Below are 8,701 nucleotides of genomic sequence, written 5' to 3'. Positions count from 1 at the left end.
ACAAGCTTGCCCTCCTCCTCAAAATCAAAATGTCAACAATCCGCAAACATTCCCCCATTACCATAATCAACATACCAACCCCCAGACTTTCCCCCAAAATTACCAAGTCACTCAAAATACCCAGAGTCCCTCCATTGCTCCGCCATTGCCTCAAAAGACTACTTTTCAAATCCCAATTCCAAATGAACCTTATGCTAACTGTTCTGAGCTTGATCACTATGAGGAACAAGAGAGAGAGTGGAGGTCAAAGGAAGAGGCAACCAAGTTGAATATGAAAGAAGAGATCAGGAAAGCCATGAAGGAGTTGCATTGTATTCCTGAAGTCGATGGTTTGAGTTATGAGGATCTGAACATCCATCTGAATCTGGACCTCCCGAAAGGATTTAAAGTGCCAAAATTTGACACTTTCGGAGGAACAGGGAATCCATTGGCGCACCTGAGAGCCTATTGTGACCAACTCGTAGGAGTTGGCAGGAATGAAGCCTTGTTAATGCTACTCTTTAGCCGAAGCTTAAGTGGAGAAGCATTGGAATGGTTTACCTCTCATGAGATAAAGCAATGGTCTAGCTGGAATGCACTAGTTAAGGATTTTGTCGAACGGTTCGCCTACAATGTGGAGATTGTTCCTGATCGTTATGCTTTGGAGAGAATTAAGCGGAAATCCACTGAAAGCTATCGTGAACATGCGTATAGGTGGAGGAAAGAAGCTGCTCGGGTTCGACCTCCCATCTCTGAGAAGGAGATCGTTGAAGTGTTGATACGCATTCAAGAGCCAGAGTATTATGACAGGATAATGTTGCTTATTGGAGCAAAATTTGCGGAGATAGTCAAGGTAGGTGAGGCTATCAAAGATGGGATTAAAACTGGAAAGATTTCTCGCGTTGCCGCCCCAACTGAATCTTCAGGACTGCTGAAAAAGAAGAGAGATGATATGTCTTCTATTTCCTACGCATCTGATGGAAAAGGACACTTCAGAAAAGCCTCACCTTACAAAGGTCATCCTCGAGCTCCACAAAATTCATATCCAGCTTGTTATACCCAATCAGGTTATCAAACTCCACCACCGAGTTACCAAATTTTATCGCCTAATTATCAAACTCCACCAACGAGTTACCAAATTCCATTTCTTATTTACCAGACCCCATCTCCACATTACCAAAATACCCATCCATATTACCAACCTCCATCAGTTAATTGTTCAAATATCCAATCAAGTTATCAAATTCCACCCCCGTACTACCAAAATACCCCTCTTAGCTACCGAGCTCCACAATACCCAAATTTCCAAACGCAAGTACCAACTCACCAAAATCCTCCAAACTACCGTCAAGTATCTTCACATCCAGGAAATAATTACAATCCTCCTCGTGAGAAGAAACCTTCTAGAGTCTTTACTCCTTTGGTTGAGAGCCGAACACAACTTTTTGAGAGATTGAAATCGGCTGGCCTGATACAGACAATTGATCCAAAAAATATCAATGTCAACTCCAAGCTTTATAGACCCGATCTTCACTGTGCTTACTATTCAGGAGGTGTTGGGCATATTACTGAGGATTGTATCAACTTGAAGCATAAAATTCAACACTTGATAGATCAAAAGGTCGTCACTCTTTAGACTGTCACTCCTAATGTCAATAGTAACCCCATGCCAAATCATGGAGGGTGACTATTAATATGATTGAAGTCGAAGAAGATTTGAATGTGGAGAAAGTCATAATCTCAGCCAACCTTGAAAGGCTTAAGAAAGTTGTAGTCCCTCCAATCAAAACAGAGAAATCCAAATTTGTGATCATGGCACCTCATCAAGCTTTTGCTTTAGTGCCGAAGGAGGGTCAGAACATGCAGAAGATCGATCAAGCTTTTCCAAAATCATTGTCTCACTTATATCGGTCTTTTCCAATGCAAAATGGTCTAGGAGAAGGAACAAAAAATGGGTTCAAAGAACGTGATATTGTACTTGAAGAGATGATTGAGACATTAGTCATACTAGACAACGAGCCAAAGGAGCAAATGCCTAATTAGACATTAATGATAAACGCATCAAAGAAATCAAAATTGGTGCCTATTTGACAAAAATGCAAGAAAAAGAACTCATCAGTTTCCTTGGAGAACACATCGATGCATTTGTTTGATGACATCACATGGTTGAGCATGAACATTGGATCTCATAAGTTATCGATCTACCTAAATGCTATCAAAAGATATCATGTTTAAAGACTCGATTTCTATCTTTTCCTTGTAATAGCTTTTATTTCCTTGTAATAGTTTATGTTTAGAATTTATCCCTTTGTAATGAACTACGTCTGACCTGAATTCTCAAGAATGGGATACATAGGCGGCCTATGTCGGCTTCGATCACCCCTTTATATATTTTCAATATTTCCCTTTTTTACTTGAACTACGTTCGACCTGAATTCTCAAAAATGAGATACGTAGGCGGCCTGTGTCGGCCTCGGTCATTTACTTATTAAAATTTCTTATTAACCCTCGAGAGGGGGAACTACGTTTGACCTGATTCCTGCCTCAACGGGATACGTAGGCGCCACGACGGCTCGGTCATATCTCCCATAAGATTTCTATTTCTCTTTACAATAGAATTTGGACAAAAATTTTGAGAGGGACTCAAAAATTCTAAAGAGAAGATATTCTCTCCAATAAGTCGAGACTGAAGATACATTGAGAGTTGCAACTGGGACATAATTTTTGAGAGAGTACTCAAAAATTCTACAAGTCATATATCAACAGTTCGAGATACTCCAAGACATCTAACTGGGACATAAATTTTTAAGATGCCCTCAAAATTTCTTCAAGCATCACTAAAAGTTTGTAGTCAATTTTTAATATTTCGAGCATGATTTGAAGTTTAAAACTAATTTCAAATGATCTTTGGCATCGTTAAAGCTCATGGTCAGCCACAGCAATCTCCGACACATTTGAATTTTAGAGTCAAACTACAAAACTTCCCGATTATAGTAAATTTTGGGAGAACCATGTCAGAAATTTCCTAAGCTTTAAGGAATTTTGAATTCTCCAGAACAAGTTATCGGACACACCAAAGTTTCGAACCAAGGACGTTCATTTAAGCTTGACGTGACATGACACTTGGCAGTGACCTTTTTCAGTTACAGCTTTTTGAAAACCTTTTTTTCAAAGATTTTATCTATATGTTTCAAATATTTTTGCATAAAATATTGTCTTTCTACCGAGAAGCAGGAGATCAGAGTGATCAACGAAGATAGCAATACAAGGAGGAAACGATTGAAGAAGTCAACACAGATCAGTTTGTTTTAAAAACTAACAATTTTTCTGTGGATGCAGGAAAGTCATTGGAGTTTTTCAGAAGAAAAAGAAAAAGTTCAGAATACGAGCAACAACACCTCGTTCAAATTCCCAGCAAAAACCTGAGCCACATCGAAAACAAAGTGTTCAAAATGGGAACAAATGAAACCACCACTCTCAACATATACAAGCATCTTCTATGACACGAGATTACATTTTTCAACATTAAGAACGTTTGAAGAATATTCATGAATTCTGTAGGTATAAGACGCGGTTATGTGAACTACCCAGAGGGACATCGTCTTTACCACCCGGATGAACATTCCTAGAGTATTATCAAATGAGATAATATCATTACCCATAGGGACATCATCGTTATTTTATCAATGGATTATTATCATCCTTCCGACGGATCTTCATTATCATTATCCTTCTAATGGATCAACATTATCCTACCAATGGATCATCAACATTATCCTACCAATGGATCATCAACATTATCCTACCAATGGATCATCAACATTATCCTACCAATGGATCATCAACATTATCCTACCAATGGATCATCAACATTATCCTACCAATGGAACAACATTATCCTACCGACGGATCTTCATCATCCTACTGACAGATCTTCATTATTATTATCCCACCAATGGATGAGCATTATCCTACCAACGGATCATCATCATTATCCTACCAACTGATCATTATCATTATCCTACCAATAGATCAACATTGTCCTACCGACGGATCTTCATCATCATCATTATCCTCCCGATGGATCTCTATATCATCATCCTACTAATGGATCTTCATCAATATTATCCTATCAGTGGATCATTGTTAATCATCATCCTATCGATGGAGCAACATCATCATCCTACCAATGGATCATCATCACTCTACTAATGGATCATCGTCATCCTATCAATGAAGCATCATTATCCTACCAATGGAGCATCAACATCATCATCCTATCGATGGATCAACATCATCCTAGCATCATCATCATCCTATCGATGGAGCAACATCATCCTATCATTATTGTCATCTTACCAATGAAGAATCATCATCATTATTTTCATTTACAAGAACGTCATCAAGAGAGCCATCAACATATTACACCAATCTATATTTTATTACTTCATATCAAAAGAAGAGTACATTGAAGATTATATTACAAATATGAGACACAAGCTTTATTTGTTTTACGTCAAACCCGATGGAGTTGACACCAAATATTCAAGGAAAGAAATTAAGTGTCAACACGGTAAAAGACATTATCTCTCCATTTGAATTGCATTTTTATTGCTAATGAATTTTATCTCAGTCTTTGTCGAGAGCATCCGAGAGGATGAATTCTCAAAACAAACCACAGGTGCGGACGACATCAAAAGGGATGCAGCACAACGTGGAACTTTTTCTTAGCAGCGAATTAGGACACAGTCTAAAAAGGAGTGCCAAAACTCTTAGGACGTGAGCAGAGGAGCGACTTCCACCACAATCAAACCACACCCCTATCAGAAGGCATGAGGGTTTATCTTTGGATATGTTGGTTTCAGTTTCGCGTCCGGAAATTTTTGGGCCTCTACCGGAAGCAGCTTTCCAATCTGAATGACAATGCACCAAGAGCTTTGAAAATTGTGTCCGTGTAAGTTCTTAATTATGGGTGTGAAGTGCACCACATTCATGGCTAAGAAGTTGCAAGCCTCCTTTTCATACTCGGTTTATTTTGTCGCTCTTCATGAACCAAAGGTTATCTTACATAATAGATTTCCTTTTCAACCGATTGAGTCGAACTACAAGCAGCCTGATTCCTTGGGTTAAGGGATATGTAGGCGGAATCGATGATGAAAACTCGGCTGTATTCCATCATTCACTCTCAAATATTATTCCCGAGCATTCCGGTCCCTCTATAATTCGGTTTCAGGATGGCTTCTGAATTCTTTTAAAATTGTGCGTCAATTAAGCGTATCGAACTACAAGTGGCCTGAATTCTCATATAGCCTGAGACATGTAGGAAACCCATTTCCGGGGTTCGGCCATAATTCCTAAAAGTCCATACCAAATCCTTTTTCCTAAAGACGAAGATGTGGTCGGTCAAAATTGGATTAGTCAATTTCATTTCCCTCGAATTTCTTGCATCAATCCAAGTAAAATGAGGGACAGTTGTTGACACCCAATTTTGACCGTCCTCAATATAAATTAATCATTGAGCTTCTTCCATTTTAAACGATCTAAAATAATTTGTTTTATAAATTTCAAAAATAGTTTGCGAGTTATTTTAAATAAATTATGTCAGTTCTTATAACTTTTAGACAATACTTATATTTTACTTATCTATATATATAATTGATATATTTTAGGAACATTCGAAAAATCGTCTCAAAAAATATTTAGTTTTACTTAAAATATTTGGTTAACTAGTTTAGTTATAAGATAGTCTAGATTTTTTGAAATAGTTAGTTTATAATTAACTTAATTATTTTATTTCGTTGTAGATTAAGAAGCTCACTAATTAATCATATCGATTCATTTTTATTTAAATCTTAGCCGAATTCGCTAACCGACTCGATTTGGCTAATTTCCTAAGTCAATCTACACCTAACCTTTAAACCCAATCAAAGACCAACTTTGGGCCTTTACAATGTAATTCCAACCGACCCAATTCAATTAATCCCTGGCCCACTAATTTTTCCAATTCAATATAATACAGCAGCCCATAAACAACCCAGCACACAATTCCAATTCCTCTCTTTTTCCAATTCTCCAACCGACCCAAGTGTAAAATCCGACCCCAACACCCACGTTTCTTCTTCCTCGCGTTAACAGTAGCTTTAGTCACGTTCTTTGACGGAGAAATTCACGGCGTCAAAGCACGGAAAATTGCAGGAGTAGTACTCTGCTCCTTCTTGTCTCCTTCCTTAACGTCTCTCTCCACAGCACTGTCGCGTCAGCAGGAGCAGTCGCGTGTTCGTCCTCGAGGCTGTGAGATCGAGACACGTCGCTTGTCAAGGACAATAGGATCAATCCCAAGCATCCATCTCCCCTTTCCTCTTCTGAAATGGGGTGAATTTTCAAACAAAAGTTGTTTATCCCGAATTGTGAAAAACTTTTGGAGTTTAAAATTTCGAATGGTCCCACTCCTATACGGGATTCTCACCTTTTCCCCCCAAGAATTTCGACCTAATCCCCTCTATATAAAGGTTCTCTTTCTCCAGTGCAAAGGGATTTTTTTTTCTTTGAAGAAAAAATTCTTTCGAAAGAGGACAGAGTGAGAAAAGAATAGTTGATACAGGGAGTTGGTTTTCTTTGCAAAAGTTATACGCTTTAAGAATTTTTGAACTGTTTTTTTTGTCAGAAGAAAAGAAAATTCTCTCATTCGAAATTGGTTCGAATTTCTGGGTTGTTTGAGTCAAGGTTGAATTTAAGGTTGTGTGGAAGGAGCTGTTGATCCCCCGCTCGTTGTTCTCAATTCAGCTTCTCGGATAAAGGCAATATCCGCTCCTTTGTTTACTTTCCGTTTCGATTCCAAGTATTACCTTTCATTTGAAGCACTGATCCATTTTGTTTCTCTAAAAGTTGGTGATCCCATTTCTCTCTTACCAAAATAATTTAGTTGTTCATCCATTTTAGACTTGGAATGTGTTGATTGTGTTATTTCGTCCTCCTCACTGCTTTATGGGGCTTTTGTTCATCATCTTCTTGTTACCTCTATCTGTTATCGTAGGTCTCCAACATGATTAGCTGAATCTCGTATTTTGCCGCCGCCTTTCTTTAGTCATTTAAGTGGAGTTTCCGTGAGTAGTTTGAGTGATGTCTATATCTCTTTTATTTCCATTCATGACGTTATGTGCACATCTCATCTATTGCAATGCATCGATTTACCTAAAGTTTACCTTTACTTTCCAAAAAAATAACCTTTTTGGTTCTTGTCTAATATTAAAATCTGTCATGAGCTCATTTGACACTTAGCCTTAATATTGGTTATCTCTCGTCTATGAGCTTTAATGTGATGGCCTTTGCAAACTTTAATCAACACGTCATGAAATTCCTTGTTGAATTTTCAGATTTGGTAGATATTATTTAGTAAATTGTGCATTTACTTATTTTAGCATTTCTCGTTATTCCTTTTTATATCTAAGTCTCGATAGATTGAGAGTGTACGTGCTTATATTTTTTGTTATGCTTATATTTTTAGGATATAGGATGCATTTTTTGTTATGCTTATATTTTTATTTTGCAGTCTGCTTGGACCAGCAGTATGTGGTGTCTAAAAATAATGAAAAAATGTGATTTTCTAATTGATTTAGACTAATCCTTAGTGTGGAGTTGTCATTTCTTTAAAATACCTTTTCCTTAAATCATTAACTTGTCGGGTTTAATTTTTCATCGGCTTGTTAGTATCCAATTTTTCTGGAAATTATATTTTTTTGAGGGGAAGCTTGACCCAATAATTTTCAATCTGGAAGCATGATTATGGGTCATATGCAATTAAATAGTCACTGTTGGGAATGTTGTTGGAATTATGTCATCTGTGTGTTTGTCTTCCTTATGAATTAATTATTGGAATTATGTCCCTTTCTAACTCTTTCATCTGTTGTTGCATATGAAATCCCCCGAATCCTCATGAATCACATCTCCTCTACCTTGCATTTCGGATGGGCCATAAAGGCCCAATGCTCTTTCCCATCGAGTCAGCCAGCAAAAGCTAAAATACAGGTTCCCGAAGGTTTAAAAAGGAGCTGGAAATTGAACTTTCAGGTCCTAAAAAAGCCAAAAGAAGGCAGTATACATGATGTATACAAGTGTATACATGAACATACATGGAAAGAACAACGACATATAGGTCTGGAATGACGGTACAGGCGCTGAAAATTTGAAGTGGGCTGTCTACATTCGATATACAGCCCAATATACATGGAAACGAGTCAAAATACAACCCATATACAATAATATACATTTGCTGTATATACAGATGTTTGGGAGCGAAAATGGGCCCAAAAGGTCCCAAAGAATGGCCCAGCAGCGATTTTTAATTAAATAGGCCCAAATTCATATTTTGGACCATTTTAGTAGTAGGACAGGTTCCTAAAGTTGGTCCGAAAATCCAAAATTTGATATCTTTCTCCTTTGCTCTTTATTTGTTTATTATGTCGACTAACACTTTGATTATCTTATGGTTTAATTTAACTAAATTCCTGAGATTGGTCATTTCATTTTATCTTTCAAATAAAGGTATATATTTCATTACTTGGTTCTTATTTTAATATTAGTCTTGTCAATACTTAATTTATTTCCCCCTAGGAAAATCCCTCTCAATCCTATCCCCCTAAGATAGTTATAAATAATAATAATAATAGTAATAAATAAATAAGTTCATTTACTTAGTTAAATTTTATTTTTTAAAAAAAAAATA

Source organism: Solanum tuberosum, unplaced genomic scaffold, assembly GCF_000226075.1.
Source record: "Solanum tuberosum cultivar DM 1-3 516 R44 unplaced genomic scaffold, SolTub_3.0 scf00120, whole genome shotgun sequence".
Taxonomy (NCBI): domain Eukaryota; kingdom Viridiplantae; phylum Streptophyta; class Magnoliopsida; order Solanales; family Solanaceae; genus Solanum; species Solanum tuberosum.
This window is presented reverse-complemented; position numbering follows the sequence as displayed.